The following is a 23783-nucleotide window of genomic DNA, read 5'->3' on the forward strand; positions in this document are numbered from 1 at the left end:
TCAATGGTACACAGATAGCAAAATATAAACTGCCAGGGATGTTGAACCTTCTCTACTCTATCTAGAATAAAATAAAATGTTGGCTATGCATACATTTTAAGTATAGAATTACAACCAATACAATTCTCTGTAATTGTCAATGTAGAAGAATTGTGTTTTATGTTTTGTTTCTGATTCACGCCACTTCTCTTATTTAATATGTAACTGTCAGTACAGACAATTTTCAGTTATTATCTTGCCATACATCTTCACAGTAAAACTTGTTTATTGTGACATGTTGCTAGTATAGTGTAGTTCACTATTACTCATCATGCTCAGATGCAGGCTACTTTGACCCCTTTATCCACAACGTCCAGGGTTACTGGACACACCCAAGGAAGATACGTTTCTCTGTTTTCCTCCCTAAGGACCTCAGAGATGCCACACTTGATGAGACAGTGGGGGTTATTTACAAAAGGCAACTCCATTTTGCACCACAAGTGCAAACTACAAGTGCAAAGTGCACTTGAAATTGCACTGAAAGTGCACTTGGAAGTGCAGTCTCTGTAAATCTGAGGGGTAGATCTGAAATGAGGGGACGCTCTGCTGATTTTATTATCCAATCATGTGCAAGCTAAAATGCTGTTTTTTTATTTTCCTTGCATGCCCCCCTCGGATCTACAGTGACTGCACTTCCAAGTGCACTTTCAGAGTAATTTCAAGTGCCCTTTGCACTTGTATTTTGCACTTGTAGTGCAAAGTGGATTTTCCTTTAGTAAATAACTCCCAGAGGCAGTTGGGCAAAAGATCTGCAGCCAGGTGATAGGCACTTTACTTTCAAAACTAGTATATGGGCAGCCAAACCAGAGCCTAATAACATAATAGTGTCCTTGCCCCTTTCATCCCTCCAGCTGTTCATCTGTGTTAACAAATCTTCCCTTGATTTCACTTTGAGCGATCTTGTCTATGTGGATAGCTGCAAGTAGCTGTGTTCTGAGCTGTGTTACTGAAGTAGTAATTCTCAGCTTGACTCTCTGTTGTTATAGAGCAGTGATGGCGAACCTTGGCACCCCAGATGTTTTGGAACTACATTTCCCATGATGCTCACCTACACTGCAGAGTGCATGAGCATTATGGGAAATGTAGTTCCAAAACATCTGGAGTGCCAAGGTTCGCCATCACTGTTATAGAGTCTTATAGAGACTATACTATGCAGCCACATGTTATGCTGATTGATCCACATTGAGATTGCTGTATAGAGTCAATGTTTGTGCAGCTATTATATGTTTGTGCAGCTTTCATTGTTCTGCATTGTACTGTATGCATATTTCCCGAACCTACTTTTCATTACTTATTCTATCTTTGCACTTGTTTAGTAAACTGCAAGTTAAATTTACCCTTTGATCATTTGGTCTATTACTCATTCTTTTAAATTACTATTATGCATACATTTAATCGCTTTAGGATCTCACTAGACCTTTACCATCACACTGAAAAATTCTCAAAGATGCATTCCTTTTTGCTTTAAAATTACATTTATTTATATCTTCCTAATTCCTATATTTATTATTAAAAAACACAATAGAGTCTTCATATTGGCTAAAAAGTTAGGCTGGAAATACATTCTGGTAGCCAAACAGTCAAAACACTATCCCATAGGTTTTCTTCACAATTTATTGCCTGTGGCTATAAAGACAATATTAAAACTATACAAAAGTGAATGCAGTTCAAACATCTCTGTTCTTTTTTGATTGAGTGAGGTAATTTTATCCCACTGGACACATAACACTCATACCATCACCTGCCTTATTTTCATTCTTTGACTGCAAATGAAGGTGAACCCTCTTCTTAGTTCCTCCATCGTGTTTAGTCTTGTTCTGATTCACTTTCTCTCCAGCTATTATTTCTCAACTGAAAGAAAGCTTCAAGATGGACCTATCAACTGCTATTTTCCTATTCTTTCAAGTGTGAACTGATTACCCCTGTCCTGAAGAGACCATTCAATCTTTCCTCCAAGTCGCTGCCTTCTTTCTAATATTTTCATCCCTGTACAATGCACCAAAGCTTTTTTTTTACAGAGAGAGCACATCCATTTCATTTATCATTTCCACTAATTCCTTGTTAGACCTATTTCAGTCTAGATGCCACACACTGCAATTAACAAACAAACTACCTTCTGACTCACCAATTAGGCTGGGTTCACATACGTGCAAATTGGATGTGGGTTTCCCCGCATCCAATTTGCATGACATGCGATTGTGCCCGGCTCGTAATGGAGCCAGTTCACACAGGTCCGGGGAGGCCGAGGTCCACATTCCAAAAGGGTTCTGTGCATCCTTGGGTCTTGTTCCGGTTCAGTCAAAAATTCAGACCTGATTCGCACCTGCACTGGTGAACAGGGACATACCGGCCCCCATGCTGGGAACCGCGGCCGCACATATGTGAACCTGGACTTAATGTTTTTCAGTATCTATTCACACCTTTACCTTCTCAGAGTCCAAAGAACCTTTAATACAAAATCACCCTTTCCATACTTATTAACTTATTAACACTTATTACCATACTTATTAACACTAAATATGAGTCCTGAAACTTAGGAAAAATAGACCAAGGGGTTGATTTGCTAAAGGCAAATCCACTGTGCACTGCAAGTGTACTTGGGAGTGCAGTCGCTGTAGACCTGAGGGGAAGATCTGAAATAGGGCAAGCCCTGCTTATTTCTATCATCCAATCATGTGCAAGCAAAAATACTGTTTTTTATTGTCCTTGTTGGTCCCCCTCAGATCTACAGCGACTGCACTTCCAAGTGCATTTGCAGTGCACTTCCAATCGCACTTGAAGTGCACTTGTAGTGCACAGTGGATTTTCCTTTAGTAAATAACCCCCATTGTCACTCTACATGGGGGAGGGGGGTATTAGAACCAAAGACAGCTTTTCATTCAAGTTCTTATTTACTGTTTCACGTTTTTTAAATACTTTAGGGTAGCATTACAGCCCATAAAATCCTTTGAATGTAGAAATAGTAGAACTACATTGAAACACCCCATTCTTTTTCAAACCACTGCTCTCAACGTATACTATATATGGTTGTCAGAACAAACAGGTTTTATGTTTTTAACAATTATTCAGTTATTATTGAGTTAGTACACTTTGATTTCCTAATTTCTTAAATTATAATACCTTTTTTCTCTTTTTTTTTTTCATCATGAGTCTCTACAGGATATTCATAGATACTGAAAATTGCAATGATCCACTAAGTTCCTTAGGTCTCTCTGAGTGTTGCAAAAAGAGTATCAGTTCAGGCCTCCCATATTCTGATAGAAGGCATGGTCCGAATTTATCAAGGATTTGTCAATAGGCTCTTCACTTTATTGTGCATCCTTCCTGTCTAGGGATGAGTGGCCAAACTTGCCAAAGTAATCAATTTGTCCATTTGTCCATTGCCAACATTTTATGGTATTGACATTTAATTCACCATTTGGCGTTACTAGTTGAAATTAGCTATATAAAATATCTTGTGTGACATGGCTTGAAGAGGCTACCTTATTTTATTTTTTCTAATATAGCAAACGTTGTAAAATAAAGTGAACAAAAAAATGTAAAGTTCCACAAACATCCATAAGTAATTTAAAGTTCACTTAAAATAACAACAAAGACCAACAAAATGTTGCCTTCCCTTGGACCTCAATATATTTTTTGAAATTTACCAATTTTCAAACGATTTTCAGAAAAGTAAAAACTTCCATTTTTGCTCATCCCTATTTTTGTCTTCAACTCTTAACTTTCACACTATTATCATTATTCCCTTCTCTAAATATATCTCATTATGTAACCCTCATTTCCATCCCTCCTATGGCATTCCTTTGGAATTCATATCTTACTGATTTTTAAATGTGCTATTTTTTTTATCAGGAATGTATGAAAAATGTAAACAAAGTATTAAACACGTGCATTCAAGCTTTGGACAGAGCGGAATTGTGATTTAATCTCTTTTCGTTGTCTATTACTTTCTGTAACTTCACTTTATTCCCTCACTGTCACAGAAATACAACAAGAACTGAAAACTCCTCAGGGTGGGAGGAAATTGCATGTTGGTACCCGTCATTAGAACAGGTGTCCCTATGAGAGATGCCCCCTTGCCTCTCTTTCAAGGACAACTGTAAAGATTTTAGATTTTTTTGCTTTTTGCCCTGAACAGTCGCTGAAAAATGTGTGCAAATCTCCTTTATAGGGACAAAGGCAGGAATAAAAACATAAATGTGGTCCTAACCTTTCCTCAGTTTACCCAAAAACAAAAAGTTTTGGTTGTAGCTCCACTTTAAATGTCTGGGGTTACACACTAAAATATACTAAAACTGAGAAAAGATAAATATTCTAATGAAAAAACAAACACAACCTGGTCTCCCTCGGCATGTGTGTACTGCATCCAGGACAAGGTGTTTTCTGTAGAAAATGCAAGCCTAGCTAAAGTCTGCTACTTCTCCTTTTGCTTTCAATTGCCATCACATTTATTATAGCTAGAGGATGTTTTTCCTTATATTATCTGACAGGATGTGATTTCAAAGACACAGCACTGGTTTCTCTTTGCGTGCATGTCAGATAATATCAAGAAATATTTCCACCGGTAGGTCCTCACTTTACTCTCCGTTTCTATTGACCTGGGGCTCTATTTCTATTGCTACAATTGGCATACAGTGTAACTAATCATTTCTCACTCACTGAGCTTTATGTCTTTGGTAGGTCAGTGAAAAGCATAGTTCCCTACTAGTTTGCCTTTAGAAACCTGAGATCCTTGTAAAAAATCCATTGATAACTAAAGATTTGGCACTAAAACTGTGTCTGCTACACATATTTTCCACTTATGTTATCTAGTGTTGTAGGATAAAATAAGATTTTATCCTGTTCAAGAAGCTTCATGGAAAGATTTATTGGAAATAAAATCTTGAATTTCATTGTACAGTTATAATTCTGTTTTCTGCTATTTCTATTTTCAGCGACAGATTGCACAAAGACAGTTTTGAACTTTTACTATCAAATTTCCTATTCTCCATACAGCATGCTATCTTTTAATCTTTATTGTAAAAAAAGAATGAAAATTACCAAAAGGCTTAATTACTACTGGATCACCACAGCAGTGAACTTCTCTTTAGCTTAATTAGTTCATGTAATTGAAGAGAAAATTGTATATTTTTATTATTTTTAAGTAGTTGGTTTTATTATAGATTGCTGTTTCACTGGTCTTTCAATGCATTACTATGACTGTCCATAGACAGGTAAATTTTTCTCTATGAAGGAGAAGCAAATATATATTTGTTGGTCTTTGATCACTTGCTGACTGGGCTATAGCCAAATGATGGCTAAAGAACGGTCATCCAGTTCTGGGAGGGCATCTATTGACTTCCTCCCAGAAACATGCCCCCCCTGCGCCAGCTCAGGGTAAAGGGCCAGTCAGAGTGGCAATTTACCATTTAATCCACTGTGTCCAATCACAGCTGATCACGATGTACACACACTTGCCGGTTATTAGCATTCCTCTGCTCGTGCTGTCAGAGTGTGAAAGGGGACATCTACACTGAAAATCAGGGCACTGATCATCAGTGTCCTAATGATCAGTGCAGCCCCAACAATGTCCATCAGTGCTGCCAATCAGTGCCCATCAGTGTTGCAAATCTGTGCCTCCTTATCAGCGCCGCCGATCAGTGCCACATATCAGTGCCTCCCCATCAGTGTCCACTAGTGCCGCCTCATCAGTGCTCATTAGTGCTTCCTATCAGTGCCCATCAGTGCAGCCTCATTAGCGCATATCAGTGAAGGAGAAAAATTACCTGTTTGCACATTTTTTTAACAGAAACTAAGAAAAAAATTTTTTTTCAAAATGTTTTGTTTTTTTAGCAAAAAATAAAGACCACAGTGGTGATAAAATACCACCAAAAGAAAGCTCTATCTGTGTGAAAAAAATTATACAAATTTAATTTGGGTACAGTTTTGCATTACCGTGCATTGAGAAAAAGGGTTGGGACTTTAAATGAGGTATGCATGAGAGGACTCAATGATAAGACAGTGTAATATGGATGTGTTTATTAGTCTAAAACACACAGCAGAGCGTGCAATGTAAAGTACATACAATAGTAAACATATAAAAAGCATGATGCAAAGGACCATAAACATTGTATAATGACTATTCATGGCATTGTTAGAAAATCCTCTCACAAATGGAATCATTAAACCCAAGGTTTGATCCTGAAAATGAAACATATTGCATCTGTGTAAGTTCGACGCGTTTCATGGCATGGTTGCCAATCTTCAGGGGTGGATATGTAATAGATTAAATTTGCAAAAGGACATAGGTATAACACATAAGTTTAAGCATGAAACCCAATGATGGGAGACAGTAAAATAGAGATAAGGATATCCATCTCTAAATAACTCATTTTCAGCCTGTAAGGGTGTGTAAGCTGGAGCACATGGGCCGCTGTAGTTGTGTGCAACTGGGAGCCGAGGTGGGGCCAGTAGGAGAACAGAGAACATAGGTGTATTTCACAGAAAGGTATGTATCAAAATGGCAGGTGAGAACGGGAGCTCCAATCTAAATTGAATCATGAGTAAAATTAATTAAACCCAAGTGGGTTAAATGTGAATAAAGACCCTCAACCCAAGTGGACAATAAGTGAAAGAGAAAAACATTGGCATGTATGTATGAAGACATACCAAGAGAAATTACATAGTTACATAGTTACATAGTTAGTAAGGTTGAATAAAGACACCAGTCCATCTAGTTCAACCTGAGTGAGTGTGGGTGCGTGTCTACAATTCTCCCTATCCCTGTACATTGTGTCTCATTAAGATGCGCTTCTATTATATTATTATTTATTTAAGGTACCCATATAGCACCGCCAATTTACGTCGTGCTCCACACATACATCGCACATTACTCTCAAGGAGCCCACAATCCAAGGTCCCCAACTCACATTAATCTACTAGGGCCAATTTTGGACAGAAGCCAATTAACCTACCAGCATGTCTTTTTGGAGTGTGGGAGGAAACCGGAGTACCCGGAGGAAACCCACGCAGGCACAGGGAGAACATGCAAACTTCAGGCAGGTAGTGTCGTGGTTGGGATTCAAACCAGCGACCCTTTTTACTGCTGGGCAAGAGTGCTATCACTACACCACTGTGATCCAAATGAGTAGGCTAGTGCTAAAAGTGTAAACAAGTGAGTGACGTAATGATTAGGTAATTCCCTTTAGAGAACAATGAAGCCCAGTGAATAAGGAGTGTTGAAAGCAAGGGTAGCCTACAGCCGATGACCAAGGTGAGTGTTCCCAGGGTGTTATCCAGCCAACACAACCAGCGTCATTCAATGTACCAAATAGGGATGGAGATATATGTTTACATATTTCTCATTCAAAGTCCCGAAAACCCCTTTCTTTCATGACAGCGCATTTGTCATTCTAAGTGTGACAGTGCTAAAAGGTGAAAATTGGCCTGGGCAGGAAGGGGGTGACAGTGCCCAGTAGGAAAGTTGTTAATAAATTCACATATAATGTATTTTAGCTGAACTTGACGTAGCTGCCTTTTATCAAATGTTTGTCTAAATTATTCTCCAGTTTCACTTGCACTTTTGTTGTATAAATCTTAATATGACTTTGTCAAAAAAGCCAAGTGATTGCTATGGTTTTGTTTATCAACAAAGTAATTTTATGTTTTTGTAAGCAAAGTCATGTATATAGCTAACATAAAAATACCTTTAAAAGCGAAGTATGGACTTTTTTTTTTCATATTTACCCAGGTGGATGTAGCATCGGTCCTATGCTGCATCTGTCCCCCGTTGGCTCTAACAATGAGAACCAAGTGCTCGATCACTATCATCGTTCGATTCTCAGGGCTCCCTGAGCAGAGAGCTGGTGCTCACTGGAGTGCTGGGATGTGGACGGTGCAGGTGCGGATAGCTCAGGTTTTCAGGGGCTCGCTGAGAGGCTTAGCTGGGTACCGGTCCAGGCATGTGGGCGGACTTCATTGTTGCAATCTTGCCTGGACTAGCTCTGTGACTAGCTCTGTGTCTAGCTCTGTGACTTCAGCCGACATTGAGCTTCAGCCCACTGTCTGCTGAAAACAGGTCACAGGAGTGCAGAATGAACTGCACTCCTGTGATCCACAGGAGAAGTACAGCCAAACGAGCTTCACCGTTCGTAACATGTTACATGTTATACCCATATTCAGGGTGTAACATGTTATGAACGGACCAGCCCCCACACCTTCCTGATCCCAGCTGGGACAGCTAGAGGGGTTTTTCTCCCTCTCCGCTAGCTGTCACAATTTTTAAAAAACTGTGGCCAGGTGGGGTTCTGCCCGCCCAGCCGTGTTACTGATTGACAGGACTCTGTGCATGGAAAACTACAAGGTCTGGCAGACTTTGCGGCTGTCCGCCTGTAGTTTTCAATGAACTACCACAGCACTGTGGAGCACCATGGTAGATTATTCATGCTTCCTGCCAGATTATATCTGTTTACCCATACTGAATGTACGGGCAAGCAGATACACTGGCAGATCTGCTGGAGACCTGCATAGCACCAGCACAGTCTCCTAAAAAAAAAAAAAGTGGCTGGTGAAAAAAAAAAACCTGTAAGGCAATTGTATAATATATTTATGGAATACTCATATTAGAAGGAAGCTCTCCATGTGGCACGTTGTTACCGCTGATCTTCCCCTGGTCTTCCCCTGGTCTTTCTACCTGGATCGCGCGCTCCGGCTGTGTGATTGGCTGGAGCCGCAATGATGTCACTCTCGTGCGCGGGAGCCCTCGGTGCTAGCATAAAGCTCTAAAGTTCTGACAAGGTATGCCGGACCTTCAGAGCGCATGCGCCGGTGATGTCACTGGCTGCATACAGAGTGAATGTCCCTTAAACGGTGCACGTTTAGGAGATATACATTTTACATACAGGTAAGCCTTATTATAGGAGTACCTGTAGGTAAAAATAACAAATCAGGCTTTAACCACTTGCCTACTGGGCACTTAAACCCCCCTCCTGCCCAGACCAATTTTCAGCTTTCAGCGCTCTCACACTTTGAATGACAATTACTCAGTCATGTAATACTGTACCCAAATGAATTTTTTGTCGTTTTTTTCATACAAATAGAGCTTTCTTTTGGTGGTATTTAATCACCTGTGGGTTTTTTATTTTTTGCGATATAAATGAAAAAAGACCGAGAGTTTTGAAAAAAAAACGCATTTTTCTTAGTTTCTGTGAAAAAATTTTGCAAATTATTAATTTTTCTTCATAAATTTTGGCCACAATTTATACTGCTACATATCTTTGGTAAAAATAACCCAAATTAGTGGATATTATTTGGTCTTTGTGAAAGTTAGAGAGTCTACAAACTATGGTGCAAATCATAAAAAATTAATCACACCTGATATACTGGTAGCCTCATTTCTTGCGACCCGAACAGGTCACCAAATGACCCCTTTTTTGAAAGTAGACATTCAAGGTATTTAGTAAGATGCACAGTGAGCTTTTTGATGTTGTAATTTTTTATGTTGTAATGTTTACATATGATGTTGTAATGTTTACATATGAGATCATCTCTCATTGGCACCGCCGATCGTTCTGAAAACGGCCGCTGTGATTGGCCATTTTCAGCGATCTGTGACTGGCTGTGTCCAAGGGACACGGCCAGCACAGAACTTCCCCGATGTGCACCTGCGGGAGCGCGCATTGCGGAAGTAAACAGGAGGAAGTCCAGGGACGGCCTCCCGGCAATTAGCATCCACGCTGCAGCCGTCTTTCGGCTATAGCGCGGGCGCGAACAGGTTAATGCTGATAAACAAAGTAATTTGCCATGACAATGCTGGCATAGTAATCACATGACTTTACTGTCTTAAAACAATGTAAAAGTAAATGTTATTACTGTTTGTCTTAGTTTGTCTTTTCACTAGGTAGATTCACTCCATGGGATCGCAGGCAGGAATGCCCGGACATAAATGAAAGCTCAACAAAAGACTACTTTAAACACAAATATTTTATTGGATAAAACTTGGCCGCGGCATATATTATTGGTTTCTAAACATATTCATCAAGTATTAAGTTACCATACGTATTTTATTCAGCATAGAAATAACTCAATACACCAAAACTTAAGAAAATACATCTCAGCCACTACGACTCAAGCTGAAAACAATCTTGTCTTCAATATTATTTCACAAAACTGTCTCCTCTTACTTTGAAAGTAAAAGGGACCCTACCATATAATATAGCCGCAACAAGGGAAGGGAGGGTGGGAAGTTCCGCTGTTGATCCTCTTCATGCGACTGGCCCCGGACCCCCCGGACTATCCCTTTATATAGGGACCCCTGGAATTCTAGAATGTTCCAGGGGGTCATGTGACCCCTGCTGACCTATCCTAACAAGGGGCTTCCGAATTCTAGAAGATTCCAGATCAGCTGACCTTAAAAAAACAATCCCAGTCTTTCCACCCATTTTCTCACACCGGGGAGCCTGGAAACTGCTCCTACCCCGATCCCATAAGGAAAAGGGGGGCCTTAAGACAGGCTTACCCCCTTTTCCTCATATGGGATCGCAGGCAGGATTGCCTGGACATAATTGAAAACTCAACAAAAACACTACTCTAAACACAAATATTTTATTGGATAAAACTTGGCCGCGGCATATATTATTGGTTTAAAAACATATTCATTAAGTTTTAAAATACCATACTTATTTTATTCAGCATAGAAATAACTCAATACACCAAAACTTAAGAAAATACAGCTCAGTCACTACGACTCAAGCTAAAAAACAATCTGCCGTCAATATTATTTCACAAAACTGTCCCCAAAAGACAGGTCAGGGTTGCCTCAACCCCACCTGTCACCTACCCCCAGCACGTGGCCTTTTCAATACATGACTGAAAAGCGAGGTTCATTGTGTCCCAGCCAATGTTGGATAGGTGTACCTTTTTATATCTATAAAGCCCCAAAATCTCTCCTCTCTCCATGACGGTAGGAAAAAACAAAATCTGGGGGCATAAATTTTGAAACCGCCCTATTAACTCTTTTCCTGATTTTTTCAAACGGTCTCAGAACATCAGAATCCAACCATCTTAACCTCGGAATAATTTCAGAAAAAATGATCACTAACTTTGGGGATGACATTTTAATAAGATAGATTGCATGCTTAAAGTGGAGGGCCACCCAAAAAAAAAAATGCACCAAAAATTAAAAAAAAAATTAAAAATAAACATGTGAAAAAAAAAGTACTTACCTGAAACTCTTGTTGCTAGGCAGTCTTCCTAATCTGCCTCTTCCTATTCCGCGGCATGTAATGCTCCTCGGTGAGCGGCCCCGTTGCCTTCTGGGAACTGTGTGTGTTCCCAGAAAACCACGGGGCCATTCAGAGAGCGCTGCACCACTGCATGCGCAGTAGGAAACTGGCAGTGAAGCCGCAAGGCTCCACTGCCTGTTTCCCTTACTTAGGACGGCGGTGCCTGGACCCGAGAGCCGAGGGACAGGTCGGCCTCAAGCGGCCGACATCGCGGGCACCCAGGACAGGTAAGTCTACTTATTTAAAGTCAGCAGCTACAGTGTTTGTACCTGCTGACTTTAAAAAAATAAATAAAGCGGGCCGGAATCCCGCTTTAATGCTAAAATTAAGATCCACTGTACGCATCTGTCCCACTTCATTTCCTCCCAAATGTAAAATTAAAATGTTAGGTGTAGGCCAAGAAAGAAGAAGTCTACTAAATTCAAACAATAACTCCTCCCACAGCATACCCCGTCTGCCAAACCAAAAAACTTGGAAATATTCTGGATCCACACCCAAATTGGAAGTGTAAGAACAAGCAGCCGCATGTTGATGTGCCCAATATACGAAAGAGTGTCCTAAAGTCCAGACCACTCCAGGCACACCTATAATAATTAGACAACAGAGTTAGGACGGACATACAGTTTGAAAGAATTCGACTTTCACCTTCCTAAGTTCTTAATGTGACCAGAACCAAAACCTAATTTAGTTGCTTCCGTTGCAGCACCGATCCTGAAAGAATGTGATGAAATACGCATTTTTGACAAATGCAATGATGTGCAACATCTGGACCAGATAATATTAAATTGGAATTTTGTGAGTGGGGAAAAATCTTCATGGATAAAAAGAACCCTTTCCCTTTTAGAATGAATAGCCAAATAGGATGACATCCTCATCACAGGGCAAATAGGAGAATCAGGACAAGCTAACAAACGTAACCAAATACTTTTCCCTGTTTGGTCAGTCTTACTAGACCGAATTAAGTCCTTCAAAACAGTATCAGCCAGAAAAACATGTTGCACTTGCAAACCAGAAGGCTTCATTTTGCTAATTGACACAATTTCAGAAATCCGTAATGCCGCGAAAAAGGCCAAAGTAAAACGGCATTAAAAAGTATAGCTTAAAATGACGAAAAACACAATGAACTTGTAATAGAGCAAAAAGACGTGAGAACTTCAGGTGTTATGGGACTCCTGTCATCCACCCTAGCATGCAATTTTTTATAACCCTTAAGGCTCGGTTCACACAGGGACGACTTGTCAGGCGACCTAGTCGCCTGACAAGTCGCCTCCCGTTCTGTGCTATGGAACCATTCGCTCCGACTTAGAAAAAGGTTCCTGTACGACTTTGGGGGCGACTTGGGGCGACTTGCATAGACTTCTATACAGAAGTCGTTTTGCAAGTCGCCCGGGCAGTCGTGTGCAGGTCGTCTCGGTGAGGCGACCTGCAAGTCGTGCCGCCTCTGGTGTGAACCGAGGCTTAGTGCTTGTTGAACGGAAAAGTATCCTTTTGTTTGCAAAATGCTCACCTCAAATATCCAGTGCAACAATTACAGGGAACAATTCAAGAAGTACAATATTGCTACAGAGGCCCCTGCTTGACCAACCCGCCAGCTATGAATCAGCTCACCAATGATCTCCCCAGATTGCTGCAAATCCAATAGATGAAATCATCCTGCCAGAAAGCTCTCCCATTAAAATGAATTAAAAGATTCAGCCAAACCAGCATATCCTCCTTTAAATCAGTGGTTAGTCTAATATGAGTACAAGGGTTCTTATAACCATAAATTGCCAAATACAGGCGTCTAGAGAAAATTCTACCCACTGATAATATACGTGTAGCAAAAGCTAAAAGCCCTAATAAGGACTGCAATTCTTTTAATAAAACCTTCTTTTTCCTAATAAAAGACACAAGAATATTTTTTAATTTCTCAACTTTCTCCAAAGGCAGCCTAGACTCTCTTTCAACTGTATCAAAGGTGATACCCAAAAAATCAATGCAAGTAGTTGGGAAGACTTTTCTCAGATGCTAACGGAACATTAAAATCCCTGCAAGTATCAACAAAAATTGATAACAGAGAAAGACATTGAAGAATCAGAAGGCCCCATAAATAAAAAGGCATCCAGATAATGGATCAAAAAGGAGGACCCAGATCTATATGACCCTACCCATTCCAAAGAAGTGGAAAACTCCTCAAAATAAAAACAAGAAAGCGAACACCCCATCGGCAGACAGCGATCAAAATAAAATTTTCCTTGAAATTGAAAGCCCAATGAGTTATGCCCTGTACACGTCCGGTTTTGCCATCAGAATAAACTCCGAAGGTTTCTCCGACGGAACTCCGATAGAATTCCATTCAAGCGGTCTTGACTACACACGGTCAAACCAAAGTCCGACTAAAGTCCGACCGTCCACAATGCGGTGACGTACAGCACGTATGACGGGACTAGAAAAAGGAAGTTCAATAGCCAGTAGCCAATAGCTTCCGTCTCGTACTTGCTTCAGAGCATGTGTCATTTTTGGTCCGTCGGAACAACATACAGACGAGCGGTAGGAATTGGTTCCGTCGGAAATATTTAGAACATGTTCTATTTCTAGGTCCATCACAATTTTCGAAAAAAAAAAAATCCGATGAGGCACACACATGATCGGAATATACAATGAAAAGCTTCTGTCTGACTTTTTCTGTCGGAAATTCCGCTTGTGTGTACGCGGCTTTAAAACAACTAGGGTGGATGGGAAGAAGTCTAAATGCAGATTTGATATCTGCCTTAGCTAATAAAACAGAACCTCCTAATAATTTAATCTTTTGCACTGCTTGTTCAAAAGAAGCATAAGATACCAACGATAAGTCATCATTTTTTTGATCATTCAAAGATGAACCCATAGGAAAAGACAAATGATGTATCAAAAGATAGGTGAGGTTCCTTTTTAGGCACCAAACCTAAAGGGGACAAACGAAAATTAATAAAAGGAGGATAATCAAAAGGGCCAGAGATTCTACCCTGTAAAATTTCCATATCCAATTTTGTACCAACTATCAAAGGCAAATCGGAGACAGGTTTTAAATTATCCACCATAGTACAACCCGAACCTTGGAATTTAAGGATTAAAAAACCTTCATCAAAACCTTTAATGAGCAGATGCCGATTTGGATAACGCTGAAGCCATGGGAGCATGCTTGCTAAATTCACTGGAGTTATTGCTTTTATGAAAAAATTCCCTCTGAGTTTGTTGCTGGTTTGCTGATGACATTTTACGAAAACATTTAGATACAGGATGTAAACCTCCACAGATAGCACACTCATGCTTGTATTTACATGTAGCAGGCCATCTGCATTGGCTATCATTAAATGAGAAACATATACCTTTCCTGTACAGCACCGCGGTTGTATTGGCAACATTACCTGTACCGGACTTGGGAAAAATCGGTTTCTGTGGAAGGAAAAGTTTAAGCCACAAACCTACATCTTTGGAACCCCACTGTAAGCTGGGGTAAACCGACAATTTGTGACAAAACGCTTCTTTATACGAGAATCAAGAAAAACACAAAAAATACTTGTATGCTTCCTGTATAATGTCAATATGTTGAAAGAGGCCCGGACTCCGGTCCGGAAATCTCTCGCAGAGTACAGTAGCAGAAATACAAAAACCCTGTAACCAATTTGAAAAAGATTTGGGAACACTTCTGCGACGTTCCTCCTCATTTTTATCACCTTTATCAGATTTCAGAAAAGACTCTTTACCAGATGGTAAAAGTGATAAAATATCAACAAGTTCACCTTTCCAAATCTTTCCTTTAATATTAGCAGGTAAATGGGAAACCTAGTGGTGATAAAAAACATGGGATGGACTCTTTTACAGGAACATCAGGCAAAATGCTAGCAATACTGGCAAGCATAGCTGTTTTACCCTTGCAAATGACATCCGCAGCTGGAATCAAATCAGCTGACTTTGAAATATTGTCCGCTGACCAAATGACAGTAGCTGGTTCTTTTAATAAAGCACCATCGGTATGAGAAAATGATTGAACAGATGACATCTTGAGAAACAAAAGCAGTTTGAGCTTTAAATTCCGTCATAAAGTCAGATAAACAAGAAGACAGCTGACTAATCATTGACACTAGTAGATCTATTTTCTGATCACCGTATTAGTGTCACGGTGACGCTAATTAGCCAGTTAGTTGGTTAGTTTCACCATCAGGTTTTTATAGCATCAGGGTACACCCATATATTACCTAATAAAGGTTTTAACCCCCTGATTGCCCCTAGTTAACCCTTTCACCCCCTGTCACCAGTGATCACCGTATAAGTGTCACGGGTGATGCTGGTAAGTTAGTTTGTTTTATATAGCGTCAGTGTACCCGCTGTATATTACCTAATAAAGGTTTAACCCCCTGATCACCCGACAGGTAACATCAGTTAGGTTTTAGCGTCATTTAGGGTCAGCGTCAGTCCCAGGCAGCGTCAGATTAGTGCCAGTAGCGCTAACACCCACGCACGCACCATACACCTCCCTTACTAGTATAGTGTCTGAATGGATCAATATCTTTTTTATCTGATCAGATCTATACTAGCGTCCCCAGTAGTTTAGGGTTCCCAAATAACGCAGCGCAGGATCAGCTCAGATACCTGCTAGCACCTGCGTTTAGCCCCTCTGACCAGCTCAGTCCAGCCCACCCAAGTGCAGTATCAATTGATCACTGTCACTTACAAAATATAACACACATAACTGCAGCGTTCGCAGAGTCAGGCCTGATCCCTGCGAACGCTAACAGTTTTTTTGGTAGTGATTGAAGCAGTCGCTGACAATCAGGTGCTCTTTTTGCCTGTTAGTCATACTAGTTGTAACTATAAATTTAGAGGCCAAAATGTCCAATCAGAGGTACACTAGTGAAGAGGCCTACACGTTGCTGAGCATGACAGATGAGAGCGAAGGGGAAGCCGCCTCATTGGCAGATCAGGCTCAGTATATGAACCAGTAGACAGCAGCAGCACCCTGACAGCTCTGATAATGGAGTAGTGGTCCCTGCTAAGGTCAGGCTTACCCGACCCCATTATTCTGTTGTTGAGGTGCAAGTGCTCAGTTTGAAGCTGTGGAGCTTGGTGTAAGTGGAGCTGGATTAAGTGGGAGTTAAAAACAAGTGTTAGAGTATACAAGTCTTGCTGTCTGTTGGTGTTTGCTGTCTGTTGGTGTTTGCTGTCTGTTGGTGTTTGCTGTCTGTTGGTGTTTGTTTGCTGTCTGTTGGTGTTTGTTTGCTGTCTGTTGGTGTGTGTTTGCTGGGTTGCATTTTGGGGACTTTTCCTTTTAGTTTTTAATTTGCCTTTTGCTGTCACTTTTTAAATAGCTTTTTTTTTTTTTTTTTTTTCTTGTTTCATCAGTCTATCAATTAAGGGGTGTGGTTAATTGCTCACAGGTGCCTATTTAACTTGTTGTAGGACTCAGTCTGAGCGTGCTCAGTTAGAAGCTGTGGAGCTTGGTGTAAGTGGAGCTGGATTAAGTGGGAGTTAAAAACAAGAGTTTAAAATAGGAGGTTATAACAGGGGTCAGAGTACCTGTGTAGTGTGAGTATCTGAGTGTTGTCTGAGTAGTGTGTGTGGATCGTTAGTACTTGTGTATTGTGTACCTGTGTATTGTCTTGTCGTGTACCTGTGTATTGTCTTGAGTATTAGTGCCAGGAAGCTAGTTGTTAGGTAATTTGGACAGGGTAAAATCCCCAAATCCTCACTAAATTTAATAGGTACGATGCCCGGCGGGTGTGGAGAGGCGACTCTTTGTACATCTTGCCGCATGTATGCGTTCCTTGATAATCCGATCAAGGGCGAATACTGCTGTGCAAAATGTAAGCACATTGTTTCCCTGGAAGCCCAGGTTCCGAATCTGGGGAAGCAACTGTCAGCACTGAGAAGTCCCTCCATACTAAAGGTGAGCCAGGAACGTACACGGCAGGTGCCGGCAGGGGCCAGCACAGAGGCGGGTGGAGACAAAGAGGTGCAGGCACTAGCAAAGAGTAGATGGGTGACAGTCAGAATGCAATAAGAAATGTAAGGGTGCAATTAGGATGGCTAAGATAGAACATGAAAGACACATAGCGGAGGAGAGCAAAAAAAATCCCAAGAAATTCTTTAAGTATGTAAACAGTAAAAAAGGGAGGACAGACCATATTGGCCCCATAAAGAATGAGGAAGGACATCTGGTTACAAAGGATGGGGAGATGGCAAAGGTATTGAATTTATTCTTCTCCTCAGTCTTCACGAGTGAATCGGGGGGCTTCAGTAACCAAAACTGCAGTGTTTATCCTCATGACACAACACAGGAAGCACCTACATGGTTAACAGAGGACGGAATTAAAATTAGACTTGAGAAACTTAACATTAATAAATCACCGGGACCAGATGGCTTGCATCCGAGGGTACTTAGGGAACTCAGTCAGGTGATTGCCAGACCATTGTTCCTAATTTTTACAGACAGTCTATTGACTGGAATGGTACCAGCTGATTGGAGAAAAGCCAATGTAGCACCAATATTTAAAAAGGGCCCAAAAAACATCCCTGGGAATTACAGACCAGTTAGCCTAACATCAATAGTATGTAAACTCTTGGAGGGGATGATAAGGGACTATATACAAGATTTTAGTAATAAGAATGATATCATTAGCAGTAATCAGCATGGATTCATGAAGAATCGTTCTTGCCAAACCAATCTATTAACCTTCTATGAGGAGGTGAGTTGCCATCTAGATAAAGGAAGGCCCGTAGACGTGGTGTATCTGGATTTTGCAAAAGCATTTGACACAGTTCCCCATAAACGTTTACTGTACAAAATAAGGTGCGTTGGCATGGACCATAGGGTGAGTACATGGATTGAAAACTGGCTACAAGGGCGTGTTCAGAGGGTGGTGATAAATGGGGAGTACTCAGAATGGTCAGGGGTGGGTAGTGGGGTTCCCCAGGGTTCTGTGCTGGGACCAATCCTATTTAATTTGTTCATAAACGACCTGGAGGATGGGATAAACAGTTCAATCTCTGTATTTGCAGACGATACTAAGCTAAGCAGGGCAATAACTTCTCCGCAGGATGTGGAAATCTTGCAAAAAGACCTGAACAAATTAATGGGGTGGGCGACTACATGGCAAATGAGGTTCAATGTAGAAAAATGTAAAATAATGCATTTGGGTGTCAAAAATATGAATGCAATCTATACACTGGGGGGAGAACCTCTGGGGGAATCTAGGATGGAAAAGGACTTGGGGGTCCTAGTGGATGATAGGCTCAGCAATGGCATGCAATGCCAAGCTGCTGCTAATAAAGCAAACAGAATATTGGCATGCATTAAAAGGGGGATCAACTGCAGAGATAAAACGATAATTCTCCCGCTCTACAAGACTCTGGTCCGCCCGCACCTGGAGTATGCTGTCCAGTTCTGGGCACCAGTCCTCAGGAGGGACGTACTGGAAATGGAGCGAGTACAAAGAAGGGCAACAAAGCTAATAAAGGGTCTGGAGGATCTTAGTTATGAGGAAAGGTTGCGAGCACTGAACTTATTCTCTCTGGAGAAGAGACGCTTGAGAGGGGATATGATTTCAATTTACAAATACTGTACTGGTGACCCCACAATAGGGATAAAACTTTTTCGCAGAAGAGAGTTTAATAAGACTCGTGGCCACTCATTACAATTAGAAGAAAAGAGGTTTAACCTTAAACTACGTAGAGGGTTCTTTACTGTAAGAGCGACAAGGATGTGGAATTCCCTTCCACAGGCGGTGGTCTCAGCGGGGAGCATTGATTGCTTCAAGAAACTATTAGATAATCACCTGAATGACCGCAATATACAGGGATATGTAATGTAATACTGACACATAATCACACACATAGGTTGGACTTGATGGACTTGTGTCTTTTTTCAACCTCACCTACTATGTAACTATGTAACTATGTAACTATGTAACCGCAGGGCTCTCATATGGAGCAGAGTGCCAGTACTAGTGCCACTCATCCATCTGGTGAACTGGCAAGCACCAGTGGCCTAGTACACCCTGGTCCTACATCCAGCACTGCAGTATCACGTGGTGACATGGCGAGTCCCATAAGTGCAGTTCAATCTGGTGCGGTGGCTTGCACAAGTAGTGTCCAGCAGCCACCAAGAAGACAAATAAAGGCACGTCAAGCCCATAGTGCCCTTCCTGCAAAATTTGTCAACACTGATTGGGAGCCCACCACTTCTGCAGCACCCGTACTTCCCCCATTCACTGGCTAACCCGGAATTCGGGTGGAAACAGTGGATTTTATGTCACATGATTTTTATTCACTGTTTTTCACGTAAGATCTCTGTAGATCTATTGTGGACCAAAGCAATTTGTATGCTGGTCGATTCATCGCCGCTAATCCCCAGTTGACCCTTGCCAGAGATTGGAAACCTATTACGTTTTCCGAATTTAAGACCTTCCTGGGCCTATCCCTCCTCATGGGCATAACTAAAAAAGTCAGTTGTGGTCATATTGGTCCACTGACCCAATTCACCACATGCCCGTGTTCTCTGCTTCCATGACTAGGGCTAGATATGAGCAGATCTTGCGGTTCATGCATTTTATGGTCAATGAACTCTGTCGTCCTCGGGGTGACCCTGGATATGATCGGCTCCACAAAATTCGGTCCCTCGTAAACCACTTCAACCAACAGATTACAGCCATGTTTATTACCGATCAAGTTGTCTGTGTTGATGAGTCCCTGATTACATTTTCTGGCCACTTGTCTTTCAAACAGTATCTCCCCAGCAAGCATGCCAGATATGGGGTCAAGTTGTATAAACTCTGTGACAGGGCAACAGGCTATACATATAGTTTTATGGTTTACGAGGGAAGAGATAGTCACGTAGAGCCCGAGAATTGCCCAGACTACATAGGGAGCGCTGGCAAGATTGTTTGGGACTTGGTGTCACCCTTATTCGGAAAGGGGTACCACTTGTACGTGGACAATTATTACACGAACGTGCCACTTTTTAGTCACTTGTTTGATCATGGAATTGGCTCATGTGGCACTTGTTGTATATGTTGTAATATGTTCACCGATTTATGTGGGACATTATATTATTATATGTATGTACACATACAATCAATATTGACCAGGCCAGAATTCAATTGACAATGGTTGATTTGTCCGAGCCAACTGAATTTTAACATAGCAAGGGGACAGCTGAAGACCCTTTGATGTGTTAATCTTATGCAAGTCTATTTGAACATTTCAAAGGGTGTTCAGGTGGTATCTGTTAATCTAATCTAATTACACATATCTAAGGGGACTTGTTGATGTTTATATGCGGGAGTGCAAATTGGGGCGGTTTATGACTACAGCTGTTCACGGCTGGGGGTTGTTGTCTGTCTGAAAGACTAAAGCAAATCAAAGTCCTAAATTGAAACGGCCAATCAAATTGCTCAGCCATTCAGTGTCTAGTGAATATAACATGGTGTTCAGTCTATAGTCAATATCGTATGTCTGTGTATGACTAAGAAGGCACAAATCTAGAGAAAATGGGACTCTGAATTATATACTCTGTCGGATTTTTTGTCATCTGTGGACTTTGGACTTTGTTCTGTGTTGGAAGTCAATAAAGTGCATCTCTCTGGAAGAATTGGGTTGCTGCGGAAGAGTACTTACTAATGAATTATCATACCCACGATACTACTATACTACTATACATATTATATCACTACAGCACCGTGCGATCTAATCGCCGAGGTTTCCCCAATGGCTTGTAGAATCCCGACTTAGATGGGGGGAGAGAGCCTGCTTGAAGAGTAATAATTTGCTAGCAGTGAAGTGGAGGGATAATCTGAATGTTTTTGTTCTGTCTTCCCTTCACGCAGATACGACAGTCCAAATTCCAATGGCGACTGGTATTGTTGAGAAACCCCTCTGTGTCCATGAATACAACCTTAATATGGGAGGGGTGAACCTCAATGACCAGTTGATGGTGCCATACTTAATTGCCCGTAAGGCCAGACACTGGTACAAAAATGTGTCTGTATACCTATTTCTATTGGCTCTGCTGAATGCGTATGTGCTATACAAAGCGTCAGGACGAACTGGATCCTTCCTTAACTTCCAGGAAGAGATCGTCACAGCTCTTCTGTTTCCAGACAGTGCTGTGCCCCAACCTCCCAATGCAAATGCAGTGAGCTGGCTGCATGAGAGGCATTTTCCGTATGTGCTCCCTGGTACCCAATGATCACCCCAAGGAAGATGTTTTGTCTGTGGAAAACGCGGAGATAGGCATGATACCCACTATTATTGTCCCTCCTGTCCTGGCCAACCTGGTCTCTGCATCGGTGAATGTTTCCAACGCTATCACACACTAGTGGAGTATTAGCGTAGGGTACAGCACGGCACAGTCTAGGGTACACTTTCACAGGGTCTCCAAAGATGCCATCGCATTTTGAGAGACCTGAACCTGGAACCGTTACAGGTACAAATAAAAGTGTAAATATATATACAGTGTGGACGGAAAGTATTCAGACCCCCTTCAATTTTTAACTCTTTGTTATATTGTAGCCATTTGCTAAAATCATTTAAGTTCATTTTTTTTTCCTTACTAATGTACACACAGCACCCCATATTGACAGAAAAACACAGAATTGTTGACATTTTTGCAGATTTATTAAAAAAGAAAAACTGAAATATCACATGGTCCTAAGTATTCAGACCCTTTGCTCAGTATTTAGTTGAAGCACCCTTTTGATCTAATGCAACCATGAGTCTTTTTGGGAAAGATGCAACAAGTTTTTCACACCTGGATTTGGGGATCCTCTGCCATTCCTCCTTGCAGATCCTCTCCAGTTCTGTCAGGTTGGATGGTATACGTTGGTGAACAGCCATTTCTAAGTCTATCCAGAGATGCTCAATTGGGTTTAAGTCAGGGCTCTGGCTGGGCCATTCAAGAACAATCACGGAGTTGTTGTGAAGCCACTCCTTCGTTATTTTAGCTGTGTACTTAGGGTCATTGTCTTGTTGGAAGATAAACCTTTGGCCCAGTCTGAGGTCCTGAGCACTCTGGAGAAGGTTTTCATCCAGGATATCCCTGTACTTGGCCGCATTCATCTTTCCCTCGATTGCAACCAGTCGTCCTGTCCCTGCAGCTGAAAAACACCCCCACAGCATGATGCTGCCACCACAATGCTTCACTGTTGGGACTGTATTGGACAGTTGATGAGCAATGCCTGTTTTTTTCCACACATACTGCTTAGAATTAAGGCCAAAAAGTTCTATCTTGGTCTCATAAGACCAGAGAATCTTATTTCTCACCATCTTGGAGTCCTTCAGGTGTTTTTTAGCAAACTCCACGCGGGCTTTAATGTGTCTTGCACTGAGGAGAGGCTTCCGTCGGGCCACTCTGCAATAAAGCCCCGACTGGTGGAGGGCTGCAGTGATGGTTGACTTTCTACAACTTTCTCCCATCTCCCGACTGCATCTCCGGAGCTCAGCCACAGTGATCTTTGGGTACTTCTTTACCTCTCTCACCAAGGTTCTTCTCCCCAGATAGCTCAGTTTAACCAGACGGCCAGCTCTAGGAAGGGTTCTGGTCATCCCAAGCATCTTCCATTTAAGGATTATGGAGGCCACTGTGCTCTTAGGAACCTTAAGTGCAGCAGAAATGTTTTATTAACCTTGGCCAGATCTGTGCCTTGCCACAATTCTGTCTCTGAGCTCTTCAGGTAGTTTGTTTGACCTCATGATTCTCATTTGCTCTGACATGCACTGTGAGCTGTACGGTCCTATATAGACAGATGTGTGGCTTTGCTAATCAAGTCCAATCAGTATAATCAAACACAGCTGGACTCAAATGAAGGTGTAGAACCATCTCAAGGATGATCAGAAGAAATGGACAGCACTTGAGTTAAATATATGAGTGTCACAGCAAAGGGTCTGAATACTTAGGACCATGTGATATTTTAGTTTTTCTTTTTTAATAAATCTGCAAAAATGTCAACAATTCTGTGTTTTTCTGTCAATATGGGGTGCTGTGTGTACATTAATGAGGAAAAAAAAATGAACCTAAATTATTTTAGCAAATGGCTGCAATATAACAAAGAGTGAAACATTTAAGGGGGTCTGAATACTTTCCATCCCCACTGTGTATATATATATATATATATATATATATATATATATATATATATATATATATATATAATAAAAAAGCCAAAACTAGTTGTCGTATTTTTCTTCTCTCTCTATTCTCTCTCTATTGTTCTCTCTATTGTTCTGCTCTGTTTTACTGTATTGTTTGTTCTTCTCTCTCTATTGTATTTACTGTATTGTTTAACAGCAATGTTTTATTGTTACTATGTTTTATCATAATTAGTTTGCTTTTCAGGTATGGAATTCTTTTATACTTTACTGTTTACTGTGTTTTATTGTTAAACGTTATTTTATTTTCAGGTACGCCATTCAGCTGCAGCACTGATTTATTTATCTTGACAGCAACAGCTTTTGCTCTCATGATATGCA

Source organism: Aquarana catesbeiana, linkage group LG01 (assembly GCF_042186555.1).
Source record: "Aquarana catesbeiana isolate 2022-GZ linkage group LG01, ASM4218655v1, whole genome shotgun sequence".
NCBI classification, from domain to species: domain Eukaryota; kingdom Metazoa; phylum Chordata; class Amphibia; order Anura; family Ranidae; genus Aquarana; species Aquarana catesbeiana.